This window comes from Stylophora pistillata, chromosome 5 (assembly GCF_964205215.1).
Source record: "Stylophora pistillata chromosome 5, jaStyPist1.2, whole genome shotgun sequence".
In the NCBI taxonomy this organism is placed as follows: Eukaryota; Metazoa; Cnidaria; class Anthozoa; order Scleractinia; family Pocilloporidae; genus Stylophora; species Stylophora pistillata.
The window spans coordinates 22,549,120-22,565,163 of NC_142523.1; the positions used below are offsets into that span (position 1 = coordinate 22,549,120).

The 16,044-nt window shown below is 40.3% G+C and overlaps 1 pseudogene; it reads right to left on the bottom strand.

Moving 5' to 3' along the window:
* Positions 1-1,623: 1,623 nt before the first annotated feature.
* Positions 1,624-2,540, bottom strand: LOC148730825 (uncharacterized; annotated as a pseudogene).
* Positions 2,541-16,044: the final 13,504 nt, after the last annotated feature.

Sequence of the window (16,044 nt, forward strand, 5' to 3'; positions counted from 1 at the left end):
CTGTGTCATTGTGTCATCCGTCTTTTGGTTGTTAGCCAGCCACTTATTTTACCCTTACTATCGCCTTTCGCCGCCCTTTCCCGCTTTCCGGTTCCCCCTCTCCCCTCCCCTACTCCATCTTGATACTCAGTACCAACGATGAGGTGGACATTGGGGGACTCTTAATACCGAAACAGCGCACAAAAAATTAACAAACACCGCATCCCCGCAAAAAAAGTTGACGAAACTCCGATACCGCGATTATTCCATTATTTACATAGTCTACATGGCTTTTTGAAAAAGGGAAAAACGTCCGTACGTCATGTAAGCAAGACAATCAATGTTGTGATAAAGGTTAAAGTTAATTTTTGTTTTCACCGGAAGGTAAGCAAAAAAGGCCGCACTAAATTTCGTTTCACACCAAACACCGTAGGTTTAAAAACACAAACATCGCACACTGCAGGGTTTGAGATCACCGCAACACCGCACGGTGAGATTCATTCACCGAAATTCCGCATAAAAAAAAAATTAGCAACACCGCATCACTGCAAACCCTAATGCCCCCTCAACGATTGTGAGTTGATCATTGCAACTTATCCATATGCTATAAATACGATATCAGAACATAACATAATATGACGATTGTTGCTTACCTGCTCGAGCAAGAAGCAGCCTTGACTCGTTTTTTACCGCAATGTCACCGCTTATTTTGCACAACCTCAAATGTCCTTTTACGTCTCTATCACATTCCCCGATAGAAACACATGCCACGTTTGATGGGTAATCTGTACTCGCACTACAAAGTCCACCAACAGGTTTAGAAAACTCACAGAGCCATATCCACGTGAAAAATTTGTCCAATATTGAGGAATATGCCAAACAACACTGCCGAAAACTGTAGGATTATTTACTGCGAGTGTTTTCCTATTTTGCGCGCCTGTGCAATACTCTTAAGTGGTTAACTTAGCAGTCGGTCATTAGGCAGGATTTGTCGCGCTGATAACACTGCTTGAAACAGCGCAAACGAATGTTACTAAAAGTGGTAACGGTGAACGGGGAACGGGGAACGGGGAACGGGGAACGAGGAAAGGGAACGGGGAACGGGAAACGGGGAACGGGGAACGGGTGTACAGCGGTAACCCACCTGAGAATTCAAAATGGCGGAGTAAATGATGTTTACAAACACTGATTTTATCGCTAGGTGCCGCTTGCAGCGAAATTGGACGACTCGCTTTTATTTAACTATTGCCCAGGCGAAACCACGAAGCCTAGTATTCCGAGGCGAGAATTCGAAGTCAACGTTTTTGCAATGGCTTCCACCATTTGTTCTGACGTCTCTCTTTGTTTTTCCTTCCTGAAATCTGCATCTTTTGGCAGAGTTTGGGTATGTTGGTTGTTTGCATTGCCCAACAGCATTTATAATAATAATGATAATAATAATAATAATAATAATAATAATAATAATAATAATAATAATAACGGTTTATTCACAGTATATCAACTTAAAAAGGTGTGGCTCTTCATCTGTGAAGGCCTACGATACTAAAAATTTAATATTAAAACTAAGTTTTAATGACTAACTAAATTGTAATAAAAACTATACACGGAAGTAAATATGCAGAATATATTGGTAGGTGGTGATGGTTGTTTCTATAACTTTACAAGGAAGACAAAGCGCGCGCCTTCAAGAACGCCTTGCAGAGCCTGCAGTATTCTTTAAAATCTGTGCAATTCCTTATATTTGCTGGCAATTCGTGAAAAATCATGGCTGCTGAATGCTAAAAGGTGCCCTGTACAAATGGAACATAAAGCCTTGGAGCAACACTGGAACGGAGATGCCTAACGGGTTTAACGACTTGCAAATTTAAATGGGAGGACCAGGTATCAGAATACAGTGCTTTAAAAATAGTCTTTAGTACTGAGTATTCCCTCAGCTCCAGGATAGGCAGCCAGCCAAGATCCAAAATGGTAGATATACTGTTTACATATTTACAAGTGATGAAAATAGCCATAGCGAACTGGAGCCTTTGTAGTCTAGCTGAGAGGAACTTTGGTAGTGGATAAAAAACAATGTCACAGTAGCTTATTGTAGACAGAATTAATGTTTCTACCAAATGTTTCCGTTGTTTAAAATTAGTAAAGTTCCTTATTTATCTTAAGGTTCTCAGAGTCGCATAACAAGATTTAAGAATAAAATTGGTATGGAATTCCCATTTAAGATTTGAGTCAATGTGTACTCCCAGGAGTTTTGTGACATTTATACGTTCCAGGGGTTTACCGGAGATTTCTAATTCCAACTCCAGATTTCCGAGAGAGTGAACATGAGTCATCTGTGGAGTTGAGATAAGAATGGCCTTGGTTTTCTTAGAATTTAGGGCCAAGTTTGAATCATTTGACCAGGCGCCGAGGCCTGCCAGGGTTGCATCCATGCTTTCCGTTTGAGATGTGATCTGCGGTGTAGGACAGCTAGTGCATAATGTTGTATCGTCGGGATATTGGAAACTTTTGACTGTAGGTGGAAGAATATCTTGAGGATCCGCGACGTAGAGATTGAACAACATCGGTCCAAGGATTGAGCCTTGGGTGATTCCAAATTCGGAGAGCACGGGTGATGATTTGCGATCATCAGTTTGAACGTAATGTCTCTTGCTGCATAGGTAATTAGCCAGCCATTCGAGGACATACTTTGAAAAACCGAGGTGATGCAACTTGGTTATTGCCGTTTTAAAACAAACGGTATCAAATGCTTTCGAAAAGTCTGTTAGTACCATAAGAGTTACCTCTTTCCTTTTCATGGTACTCACTAGGTCGTCCCTTATACCTAAGAGTACCGTAGAGGTCGAATGCCCCTTACGAAAGCTCGAGATGGTGTCTCTAAGGAGAGATTCTCTAGTGCAGAAATCAGTCATTTGCGAAGCAACAAGCTTCTCAAATACCTTAGAAAGTACGGGAAGAATCGACACTGGACGCAAGTGATCTTCCGAGACAGGTGTGTCAACTTTTGGAATGGGGCTGATACACGCGAGTTTCCAGGCATGCGGGAAGTACAACTTTGAAATACAGTTATTGATGATAGTTGTGAGTGGGCCGGCCAAGCATCCAGCAGCCAGCTTTACAAACCGGGCAGGCAATTGGTCGGGTCCAGTCGAACAGTCACTGCGCAGTTGTTTAAGGGTTCGCAGGACTTATCTTTGTGTAACACTCTCCAGGTGGTAGGCGCCCTCTTTATCCGTAAGATCGCGGATGAACTGGAAAAGTTCTTCTTGGTTGGTCGATTCAACATCAAGCGTTCTCCTTGCGGTCGTAACAAAATGAATATTAAGCTTGTCTGGGTCGAACCTTAAAAGCTGTCGACAGGGGTGGAGTACGCGGTGAACCATGCGCCAGACTTCCTTAGATTTGTTGGACAGCAAAGCCTTTTCCATGAAAGCTTTACGAGCTTTACGTATAGCGCTCTTTATTTTATTTCGTACTTCCCGGAAAGCAGACCAAGAAGATTCTGAATTTGACTGATGCGTTTCTCGCCTCAGTTTGTCTCATTGTGACTGGAGGTTAAGTATTGTTTCGTTATCCATCCACGGGGCGGGAGGACGTGTCACACGACACCTTCTGAGGGGTGCGTGCCTTTCAAGGCAGTCGTTAAACAAGGTGTTGAGAGCCTCTAATTGATCGTCAGGGTCATCAGTTGATGTAATTACCGAAAATGGTAGTGCGGAGAAGTCCTCTAAAAAAGCTGTCTCATTTAAGTTCTTCAGGTTTCTGATGTACTTATATCTTGGCTGATAACGAGCTATGCGGATGTTTACACACGCGAAGGGGCCATCGTGGTCACTCACAATACTGCACGGTATCACACCATGAGATGTTATTTTGGATGGATCATTGATGATAATGTGATCCAGTAAGGTTCGTGATGTTCTTGTTGTTCTTGTAGGTTTTTCAATGATTTGCTTGACATTAAGGGTGTCAAGTAGGGAAATATATCGCCGCGTTGGGGCGTCCGGTATGCCCAATAGATCGAAATTCACGTCGCCTGTAAGAAGGAGAAGACCATCCCACTGCACAGTAATGCAACCGATGAGATCTTCGAACTTGTCCAGCCATGCCGAAGGTCTGTGCATGGCTTCTGACCGGTAAAAACTCCCCAGCAAAAGTTTACTGTGCTTTTTCTTTCCTTGAATTTCCAGCCAGAGGTGTTCCATGTCAGGTTGGGTGTTCTCGATGTCCTTTCGTCGCTTGTATTTTATATTGTCTCGAATATAAGCCCCCACCCCACCTTCCTTGACATTGTCCCGATTCCGAAATTCCTTCGAGAAACCAGGGAGTGAGACATATTCTAGTCGATCCTTATTGTTCTTCATCCAGGTCTCACTTAGAGTTATGATATCAAGGGGGTATTTGTTGACTGTCAAAGCAAATTAATTAAATGTCGAAAGCATACTCTACGTATTCAAGTGCATCAACCTCAGCGAGCTGGACTTATCGATCAATGTCTCTAATATCTCATCATTAGCTTGCATTTCGTAACAGGCCTCAGACGGGCATGATTGGTCTAGATGACATTGACCATGGAAAGGCAGCATTAATAGCACACAGTTACAACAGATCCACTTTCCGGGCAAGTTTGCCTTCACATGATTAAAGCTTGTTACACCAGCACAACGAAGATAAATTAAATCAAAGCATTTTTCACATTCCAGGCGTCTATGATTTCAGTGTACAGTTTTCTCGCAAACTGGACACTTTGGCATCGAGGATGATTTTGGTTTTGGTTTCGAGGATGGTAATGTAGGTCCCGGTTGGGAATGGACGTCGCCACAGGCCATTAACAGCTGGTAAGTCGCCGTACTATTAGAGTAATACGGAATCCTGGACTTTCCGTACTTTGTCTTTGTGTTATCAATGTAGCGCGACGAACTATGATGACAGTCGATCGACAACAAGAACGACAACTGCTCGCGAGGGAATTTGACTTGACTTCCAAGACACATTTGTGTGAGGTATGTATGCTGATATTCCACGATGCACGCTTTATCCGAATGCGAGACAATAGCCCGCGACCGAGAAGGCACTTTAATAAATGCAAAAGCAGACGGTTGAGTGAATTCGGCTTCCACACTGATCGGTCTGGTCTTTGGCGGAAAACCGCCTGAAACAACGTAGAATCTTGTTTTATCCGATCCATTTTGTGCCTCAGTTACCATTAGGCACACTAGCAAGATACTAATGGCTGAAGGAAAGGCCATGAGCAACCATAGATGATAAAATTCGCGTAAAATGTCGGAGCTTTAACAAGTACGTCTCAATTGACTGCCCCTGAGGGGGGATCATTTTTTGAAGATAATTAGCAAGGAGGTAATATCTTAGATTAACAGAAATGAGGTAGGAAACGTAATAACCAGCCTAGTTATTAAAATTACTACATGCAGATATCTGCTTACCTTACCGCAAAATAACATCAGGAACGAACACATCTTTGTATCGACCCATAAACTTCCATGTAAACAATAGAGAAATCAAACAGTGACAGAACTTTTAATAATATTTAATTTAAAAGGAAAACACGAGTTATGTCTTCAAGAATGTAGGTGTATGAATTCACATTCATGCTAATGCTTACAATAATATTTATACTGCATTGATCATATTCAAGAGAAAGTGATTCCCATAATGGGCGTGAAAGTCATTGAGCTGTTTGCTTTACAACATTATTGATATTGCTAGGTTGTAACGGTGAAGATATTGGAGGTAAACTTCATTACTTTGTAGTACAATTACTCTATGAATATAACAATAAGTCCCGCGAGCTTGTAGTTCTGAGTTGATTGTTCAAATGTTGTGCATGAATTGTAAGATACTCACCTCTGCGAGGATTTGACTTTTATGCAACCTGCAATGTGTGCCAGACAAAAGCTAAATTTATGAGGCACTCAACATTTCAAAGTAAAATTCTTCAATAAAACCTACATTTACTGTCCATGCTTTTTGCTCCGACCATCGCGTTCGAAGAGCACGTGCTCAAAACTATTTGCCAGACCCTTTTAGTTCCCTTTACACTGCCCGCGGATCTGCCTTTCCCGCATCGGTCTGGTCAGCCACGAATGTGCCTGCAGCCAATGTCAACGAGGACAACTTTTTTAATCTTCGCTCACGAAGTCAAGTCAACAGACTCGCCATTTTGAATTCTCAGGCGGGTTACCGCTGTACACCCTTTCCCCGTTCCCCGTTCCCCGTTCCCCATTCCCCGTTCCCCGTTCGCCGTTCCCCGCTCCCCGTTCCCCGTTCCCCGTTCCCCGCTCCCCGTTCCCCGTTCCTCGTTCCCCGTTCCCCGTTCCCCGTTCCTCGTTCCTCGTTCCCCGTTCCCCGTTCCCAGTTCCCCGTTCCCCGTTCCTCGTTCTCCGTTCTCCGTTCGCCGTTCCCCGTTCCCCGTTCCCCGTTCCCCGTTCTCCGTTCTCCGTTCTCCGTTCTCCGTTCTCCGTTCCCCGTTCCCCGTTCCCCGTTTCCCGTTCCTCGTTCTTCATTTCACGTTCGTCGTTTCCCCTTTCCCGTTCCCCGTTTCCCGTTCCCCGTTCCCCGTTCCTCGTTCTCCCTTTCGCGTTCCCCGTTCCCCATTCCCCGTTACCAGTTTTATTAACATCCAGCGCAAACGCAGCTGTAGAAATTTTCAGGTCTCAGACATGTCATGAGAAATATCGCTAATTACATTCCGATTTGCTAAAATACGACGGTGGGAAATTCAATTAAAATGTATGATTGGAAATCGACAAACTCAACTGCATTCAGGAAGGAACGACCTAGAGTATCACTCCTTTGGATCTTCAACTTAAGGAAATCTAGCAAACAGTGGACAGAATTTATTAAATTTGGAGTAAGATCCTTTTTTATTTTCTCGAATCTCAAAAACTGGTTGACGTTGTTCTGCTTCTGTTTTTCCATGTGCTAAAAATTACTTGGCTGGGAAAAAAGATTCAATGCAACATACAAAATCAGCAAATACAAACAGACAAATTTCAGAAGCCTGTGGCCTCAACTATACATTCTTTCGAATCCCAACTCCGAAAAACCTGGCAAGTGACAAGTAATAGTACATTTTTTATGATTTTTTAAAACAAAGTTTTAGTTCTCGAATGGCAGCAAATTGAACTGTCACGTAAGCACTGTCACGCGCTGATGTTGGTTCCCAATAGAGGCTTCAATTCGGGAATTTATCGCGATAATCCACGGTACGAGAATTTATATCTCTTCTATTGGATATTTTTTCTAGTAACAAATTGTTTAAAAAATTTACAAACAAATCAGGCCGAGTAATTTTAAAAGTTTTCCCTTCCGACAGGCACTGAAATTTGAATAGTGCAATATGTCGAAAAGACTGAAAATGGCTTGGACGTTTGGTTTTTCCAACAAGTGAGTATTCACGGGCCGCCGGTAGATTTTTTATATGTTAGAAATGAAAGGTCAAGGACGACTAATAATTATTTCAATTGGAATAACGATGCGCACCAGCTGATATTTTTGCCCTTGGATTAGGGTCAAATCTACGCAAAACGACATTGTTTAAGAAGGAGTTAATGTATGGGCCTCTAAAACTTTTGGAAAAGCCGAAGAAAATATAAACTTACCTTTTTTAGAAAGTGTGAATGGTATACTTTTACTTGATATAGAACACAGTCTCAATTTTTTTTCTTAACTTGCTTTGCGAGGTTGCTCAACATTCGCAAAATTTGCCTATTTTGGAGTTCGCGCCAAGCCCCATCTGGTCGAAATCGGACATTTTTCGATTTGAAATAAAATTCGCTGAACCTTTTAAACTCCATTTTCGAAAATAGTTCTATATAGGGATTCTTTTTATGAAATGAAATGGACGTCGATTTTTTTTAACTGTCGGGCGATGTTTGATATTTAGAGGCAGCGGCTCTTAATTGGAACTTAAACCTGGTTAAATAAAGTTAAAGTTCATTAAACCCAACTTAAATCTTCATTTGGATTTTACGCCCATTTAATATTGCTGAAATGTCGCTTAAATATGGAATTTCACCCAGTGAATACAATCGATGGCCTAAATTTCGGGCATATCCATGATAATTAATTATGTAGGGATTCGAAATGCATTTCATAACATCGGAGAATATTTTTGATAGCGTCGATTCCCCCTAACATTAGAGAACGGAGCCGTTAGAAAATCGATGATACCAAAATGTTTTCAAAAAAAATTTGTAGCACGCAATTTTCAATAAAGGGTAAAAAAATATCCGGTATTTCATTGGTTTTCGTTAACTTTGCTCTGTGATTGTTTAAAAAACCACGCCATCCTTTTTTTTCAGATATAAACTAAAAAAAATCGCGACTAGGTCGCCCGCGTTTTCCCGCGCTTGATCGAACGAGCAGCCTGCTTCTTTTCACTTTGAGTTCTCATTGGCTCAAGATAAAGGAAACCCTTGTTCTGATTGGTAGAAGGTATTACTTTGGTTTTGGTTTTTCGACAGTCACACTGCTCTAGAAACGGCTCTCTCTGTCAAGATATTTAAACCAAACGTTGTTTACTGTTCAGGAAGTATTAGCTGTGATCACACAAAAGAAATTTTACCTAGGAAAAAGTATTTGAATTTCTCGAGGTAGTTTTATCTAGGGTTTTGCTTTATCTAGGTAAAAAGATCACACTACAAGGTTAGCGGGTTTCTTCATCAGAAGAATTTAAAATGTCATGCCGCGAAAAAACGCACTTTTGGCGCCTATGGTATATGAGGTTTATTTTCACTATCTGGGATAAGGAGGAAAGATCCCTCAACGTCTGATGTGGTTCACTATGAAGCTGATTGACCCTTTTTGAGGGCTATTTGTGACAAGGATGAAATATTGAGGGCTGTTTTGGCCACTATATACATGTATTCCAAAGTGGCTCTAGTATTTTCCAAATTGATCCTTGGTTGAATTTTTCTCTCACAATGGGTCAGTGTAGCCCCAAAATTTGTGCCAGAAACAGCCCTGCTATTTCAGTGGGGCTGAGCTGACCCCAAACCATTACTAAACTGAACTGTCGTATATAAGAACGATCCTTCGCAGTAAAGCACTATTTGAGCAATAGTGGAAATCAGACCTGAAAAAAATTTCAGGCCTGTACGGGATTCGAACCACTGACCTCTGCGATACTAGTGCAGCGCTCTACCAATTGAGCTAACAAGCCAACTGGGAGCAGGCCATCAAATTAATTCGATATAAACCCGTAGATGATAAATCGAACAACAACAAACATATGAAACATATGAGTGAACTGCGGTTATGAGACGTATATAAGAACGATCCTTCGCAGTAAAGCACTATTTGAGCAATAGTGGAAATCAGACCTGAAAAAAATTTCAGGCCTGTACGGGATTCGAACCACTGACCTCTGCGATACTAGTGCTAGTAAATGAAGTCTCGTTTTGGCCCCATTATTCCGGCCAATTGGACTCTTCGTTTTACAGCGTAATTCGAAAACGTGAATACGGCACTAAACGAAGCCAAAGGTAATTTTTTTTTATTCGCCTTTCACTGCTATTCTTCACTTTATTTCAATGAATAAGGTTGTAAATAGTTGTTTTCCTACTGCGGTTGATTTCCTGCCATTCCTAAAGAAGACGGCAAGCCGCGTTGCTTCAAATCTGTACTGGTCATTCAACAACATCGTCCCAAGCCAATAGCTTGGACTGTTCCCAGTATTGGTTTGAAAATCTGTTCCATTCAAATACTTTAAACATGTGGTAGAACGAAAACTTACGGGAAAAGTGTTTCATTTTATTTGCAATGCTGTTGATCACGTTTTTCTAAAACGACTGAGAAGGCGATACCTTATTTTTCATTTGGGCACTTACCGACGAGCGTTGATTGGCTGGCGGAGATCTCGGGGTTTCAATCCACGTAAGATTGGTGTCAAAGGAGATTCTATCGTTCGCTTGACATGTTTATGTTCATCCAAATAAGATTTCCCCTAGAAGGAATTTACTTCGAGAAAAATCGGTCATATTGCAAAAATGTAGGTTTCCTTTGGTACACTGTCGACAAGTCAAGTTCTTCCTTGGTAGAGGCCTTTCTGTGACCGCAGCTAATTACGATCATCCTGAAGGCTTTATTCCTGTTTTATCAATATCTTCAAACATAGCTAGCGGGAGCTTAACTGCGCAAAAATGGAAAGAGCGAAATGTATCAAAATCAACTAAATTTCGCTGAAAATGTCAAAATAGTGATTAGCAGAAACAGAGAAATAACTTTAAAATAACTATAAACAGCTTGTCGTAACGTGTTGTACTAGGGGCCAGATAGGATTAGATCGTTTTATTACTGCATTAAGGATATCTTACAAAGAAAAAATCAAGAAAGGAGATGTTATTGATTCAGACGAAAAGAACTCGCGCGCCAAAACTTGAATATTGCGAAAATCGATAAATAAAGTCCCGCGAAACAGGATATATTAAACTGTGGCACAGTCACATTGTCTTATTTGCGATTTTGAAATACAACTGAACATCTTGACGGCCTCCGTCTGTTGATTTGTCTGACATAAGTTCCTTCTTTATCATTGGCCTACATCCAAAGAACACATGCCGTGATAGGTGGATTCCTTTTGTTGCCGTTCATCACTTTTGGGAGGAAATATAACATTTTAGGTAGAAAGTGGAATCAGTTAGAGAATCACTTCCCAAAATCAGGAGAAATCGTCGTGCTAGAGAATCGCAAGACATGCCATTTGACCGCAATAGAAGTTCCTATCTTTTATAGGTGAGTTCATATCACGAACGAGGTTTATTGCAACAAGTCTCAGCCTCGTTTACCCACATACGCCGAACTTGCTGAATTTCGTTCGACTTTTATCGCCAACGGTATCCTCAACACTTTTCTAATTTATGCCACTATCATGCTGAATATTGTGACAATCTACGCCATACACAAAACTTCAACAATGGCAAGAACTTTGAAAACTCTGCTGCTGAGTCTTGCCTGCTATGATGTTGCTGTTGGTTTGTTTTGTCAACCATTGTACACATTCATTTTGGTCAAGTTGCTACAATTAAAGGTTCCTGGCTGTAACACTTATTAAATGTTGAATACTTCAGGTTATTTATTTGCAGCTGCATCATTCTTTGGTGTTGTGGCTGTAAGTGTAAATAGGTTCTTAGCTGTTCATCTTCATCTCAGATACCAAGAGCTTGTAACTCACAAGCGTGTTGTTGTTGTGGTGATCGACAAATGGGTTTATGGTGCATTTGTTTCTATGCTGACGTTTTGGGGGTTGCTTGGTATTCGAGATTATATAAGTTTAATTAATGCAACGTTCAGTTTTATTCTCGCATTTGCGGTGTACATCAGGATATATCTAACTGTCCGACGTCACAATAATCAGCTGCAGTCTATGCAAATACGAAACGAAGATCAGTCTGATGAAATAAAAAAACTTTGCTGTTCTTATCAAATCCACAATTGGTATATTTTACATATATCTTGTGTTTATAATTTGTTATTTGCCTTATAACATTATTTTGCATTGTTGTCATGAAAATCTATGACACGAGTGTCGTTTTAAAAAAAGCTTTTCTATTTTCATGGACTCTCGTGTATCTTAATTCATCTTTGAACCCTGTCATATACGTACTGCTTGAAGATGAAAAACACTCGACGCTCTATCATGGACATGCTGCGAAAGATTCCTTGGAACAGCAATCGGCCTTTTCGGATAAACTACAATCGATCTTTGAATGTCGTCCTTATTGATAACTGATCCTCTCTGCGTGGTTTAAAAAGACAGTGCGCAGTTCGCTAACGAAAAAGTAAATATGGACAAAGAATATTGAACAAAACGGAACAAGGTCAATTGATGTTAATCATCGGATATTGAGCGGAATGAAAACGACACTTGATTGAAAACTAACCAAACTGCGAACGCATTGCGTTTGCCTTACGTGACTACGTGCGCGTCATTTTTGAGGTAAAAGGTTATTTAAAGAAGAAGGCTGCTCATGAAAACGAAAACAGGGGCGGCTTTAGAGTTATTGGTTAGCTCGCAGGTGTTTGCTGGTGGTTCTAGATAATACCTCAGTGACCGGGAGTTTTGAGAGTTTAAACTATATCCTTTCGCTTAGATATAATTAAAAGATAGGTTTTCGAATCAATTTAGTAATTCCTACCAAATTATGGACAAAATGATGGGTCAATAATGTGAGTTATGGTGGAAAATTAGTCTCGTATTTAAGTGTTTAAAATTTGCATGATTTTGGCAGACAATCGACAGCTTAGATTTCAGGCATATCCATTAATATTACGAGGCGCTTTAAAAAATCAATTAAAAAATTTCGGAGAGCATTTCTAACAGTGTCGATTTCTTCTGGTTTTCAGAGGTAAACGGATAGGGGATGAGGACAGGGAATTGTCGCCAACAGAGTATAAAGGGGATAATTGAAAGGTGACTATAAATTAACTGCTCAGTAACTTACCAGATAAATGACTTGTTGGATCACTAAGATTGATTATTTTCAAGTTCGGCCCGTGGCTCAGTCTACTTTTAATTTTACAATGTTTTGGGATAAAAGGGTTAACGCAGAAGAAAAGATTGCGTCTGTCCCAACTCCCGCTTTCACAGGAAAAAAGATGGCGTCGATGAGAAACGTGATGGTAACATTGCACATTTTGACACATTAAGTCACCGTTTCTGGTCTGGAATCAAGTGCAATCACGGTTAATTGTGTTTTATTAGAGCAAGTATGTTACTCAAAGTAACGAAGATACCATGCTTTATTTACAGTAAATATGCAGTATAGACTTGCTTTGTGTTTCTCTTTTGAAAAGCATACTTAAAGAAAAAGAAACATAACTTTGATCACAATTTGGAAAAGATAAAAAAAAACAGCAATGCAAGTACCATGATAGCAAAATCTAGAGGGGATTAGTGATTTGCACAGTCTATAGGGCCTACCTCAGTTTATGAGGATGAAAAACAATGTCACATTAAATTTTGTCGACTCGTTGAACATTGGTCCGCAAATTGTTCTATCGCTTACGTCTATCGACATTAAAAAGAAGTCATAACACTATTCACATCAAAGTTTTCTCTGTCGCTTAACATTGCTAAAATTTCAAAGAGAACAACCAAATATGACGCTTTGAACGTATACTTCAGAACTGTTTCGGGGCTTCTTTTTTAATTTTTTTGTTGTGTTCACTTCCGACTGCGAAGTATTTCACCAAAGCATTTCTCAAAATTAGTTATCAAATTGTGGCGTACCAGCATCATAATAAAACTTACAGAAAACTTAAGGGGTTTCCCCCGAGTAACACTTCCATCCATCCTTCTTTCTTGGGGCATGCGCAATACTGACGAATCATGTAGCTCTCCCTCGCGAATTAACTTCGTGTTTTAATTCTCCTTAGTTTCTTAACGCACTTTTAAGTAATTTGGATAGATCAATAAAGTTGAAATGGTAAATTGGCCACCGTAACGATTACAAAAGCTGACGTTTCGGGCACTTCGTCGGAGCGAATAGAGGAATTGTGGGTTGTGTGTGCTTTTAAAGGCAGAAAATGGAGCTACGGTATTGGTGGGAACATGGAAACGAGAAAAACACGAATAAAGTACTTTTAAGTAGACAAGTAATGAGAATTTAAAATATGATCACATATTTATGGTAGTAAAGCGACTCGAGGTGCCTGTAAGGACAATCGACTTTTAGTTCTTGCATTTGAATGTCAAAGGGTTTACCGACTAGATGGTCCTAACCCTGTTCCCAGTCTCTCTCATCTTCTTGCCCCTTCTCTTGCTCCAAGGGGCGGGAAGATGAGAGACCCTGGGAACGAGGTTAGCACGATCCTTGATGGGCTCAAAGAAACTCTTTATACACATAGTAATTATTCAGATTGAAAAGCACCAGAGATAAAATCTAGTCGAAAAGGAACATGCATGATTGATCAATAATGACGACTAAGGTGGACTGAAAGCGGAAACGGAAGGAAGAGGGTCTCATTGGAATTAACCTTTGGAGTTAACCATTGGAGTTAAAACGACCAAAACATTCAGTAGTTAGACGTAAAATTTGACAAATTTTAACCGATAGTCGCAATAAAAGTTAACAGTAAAAGTTATTTCTGGTGACAACAATGGAATGATATTAACTGTTAGCCATTAAATAGCCAAAATTCTAACCGTTAGCCGTAAAAGCCATCAGCGATCTGTTTTAGCAATTAGGCCAGAGATCTCTGCAGTGCTAAGACGGGAAAATTTCACAACTCAATTTATTCAAAGGTTGAGTTTTCTTGAATGCCTTTGTCCGCTTGGTCGAGGGTAACTCTCAGGTTTTCTTCTTAAACATTTTGTGTCGAACTCACAGGGGTAAGAAAAGGGCACCAGGATGTCGAATATATACTTAAACAAACAAGCCTCGGGAGAGATTTGTCGACTTTATAAACAAATATAATTGAACATCTTTAATCCATCCGCTAATTTCGGTGTCTGACGTAAGTTCATTTTTTTGTCATTGGCTTTCATCCTAAGAACCCAAACCCATACCATGAGATGCAAATTTTATATGGTTGAGCTTCATCCCTATTGGGAGGAAAGGTGACATTTTTGACAGAAAGTGGAATCAGTTAGAGAATCCCTGCCCAGGACATCCCTGCCCAAGACATCCCTGCCCAGGACATCCCTGCCCATATTATTTTTGTGCGGAATAGAGGTTCTGATCTTTTATAAGTGAGTTAATGGCATGAACACTGAACTTGTTCTGTAACGAGTCTCAACTCCTCATATACGCCGAACTTAGAGATCTTCGTTCGACTTTAAGGAGGCTCGAAAGGGCTTTTTTGACTGCGCGGAGAATGGATTTCAAGATACACGCAAGCAAATTACTCGCGAGAAAAATACGCGGTGGCGCGTGCGATCAGATCCGCGGGCGAGCTGTAACTGAGCTGTAACCAGACATGGCCGCCACGAGCGTTTCAAAATTGCTGGGTACCTCTATTGTTTCTGATGGAAGTGGTTGTTTGAGAAACAAAAATGAAAGTTTCCTTCTTGAACGCAGGTAGGAAAATGTTTGGATGACAGGACTCTTGTGGAAATTGTTAAAAAAAATTCAAGAATTTAACGAGCTAAAGGAGGATGGTAAAGTCAACACCGCATCAGCAAAGTCGCGACGAGTGCGCTCGGTAGGTCTTACTTTGTTCCGCGAAAAATTTAAGTGGATACCTTTCGGTGTTGCGATTTGTTTCGCATTGAGTTTGATTCCTAATAAAATGAAATGAACGAGAACTTTCCTAAAGAATTTACCGGAAGATGAAAAGGAAAATGAAATCATTGTTGGATCCAGGATTGTAAACATTTACAGTTTTATGAACGGAAATGGAGAAGTATAAATGTTGACATAAAAATAAACATGATTTTCAAGTAAACAAGTGAACGAAAAAATGTGGATGAGACTTTAATTCTAATTCAACAACAGACGGTAATATTAAAATAAGATATTTATCTTAAACTTTTGAGAAATATTGTCGATATTTCCCTCGATAAACTGTATATTACAACTAGGAAGAGAATGCAAACTCGCATTTGTTAAGAAAAGATTGTAAAATTTGTTTTCTTTTCCATTTAAAACGGAATAATGAAAGTTCACGGTTATGACATTGGCAAAGGGAAGAAAAGAAAAATGAAGCCAAGGCTTGTTTATATCTCTAGTGCCTCGAAAATTAGAAACTCGCTAAATCTGTGACCAACAAATTAGTGATATATATGAAACTCTGTTTTCTACTAAGTTTGACGCTCATGACAATCTGGAAGGCGTCAAAGCAAATTCTTTTCACTCCTACATCTCAAATTGCAGGCGAACATTTACATCGGTCAGTAATGGTAAATGTGCATCGCCGAATGAGGCCTTCCGTCAAGCCATCTTCTTGGAACAAAGACAAGGTACCATCCAGATGTTGGATGGGAAGTTTCATCTTTCGACAAGTATGGTCCGGAAGCTGGCAGATGCTGGTTTGTCTCATGTTACACTACAATCTCTGTACGAGAAACTCAACATTAACGGCGTCAATAGAGTACTGCTGGCGTTG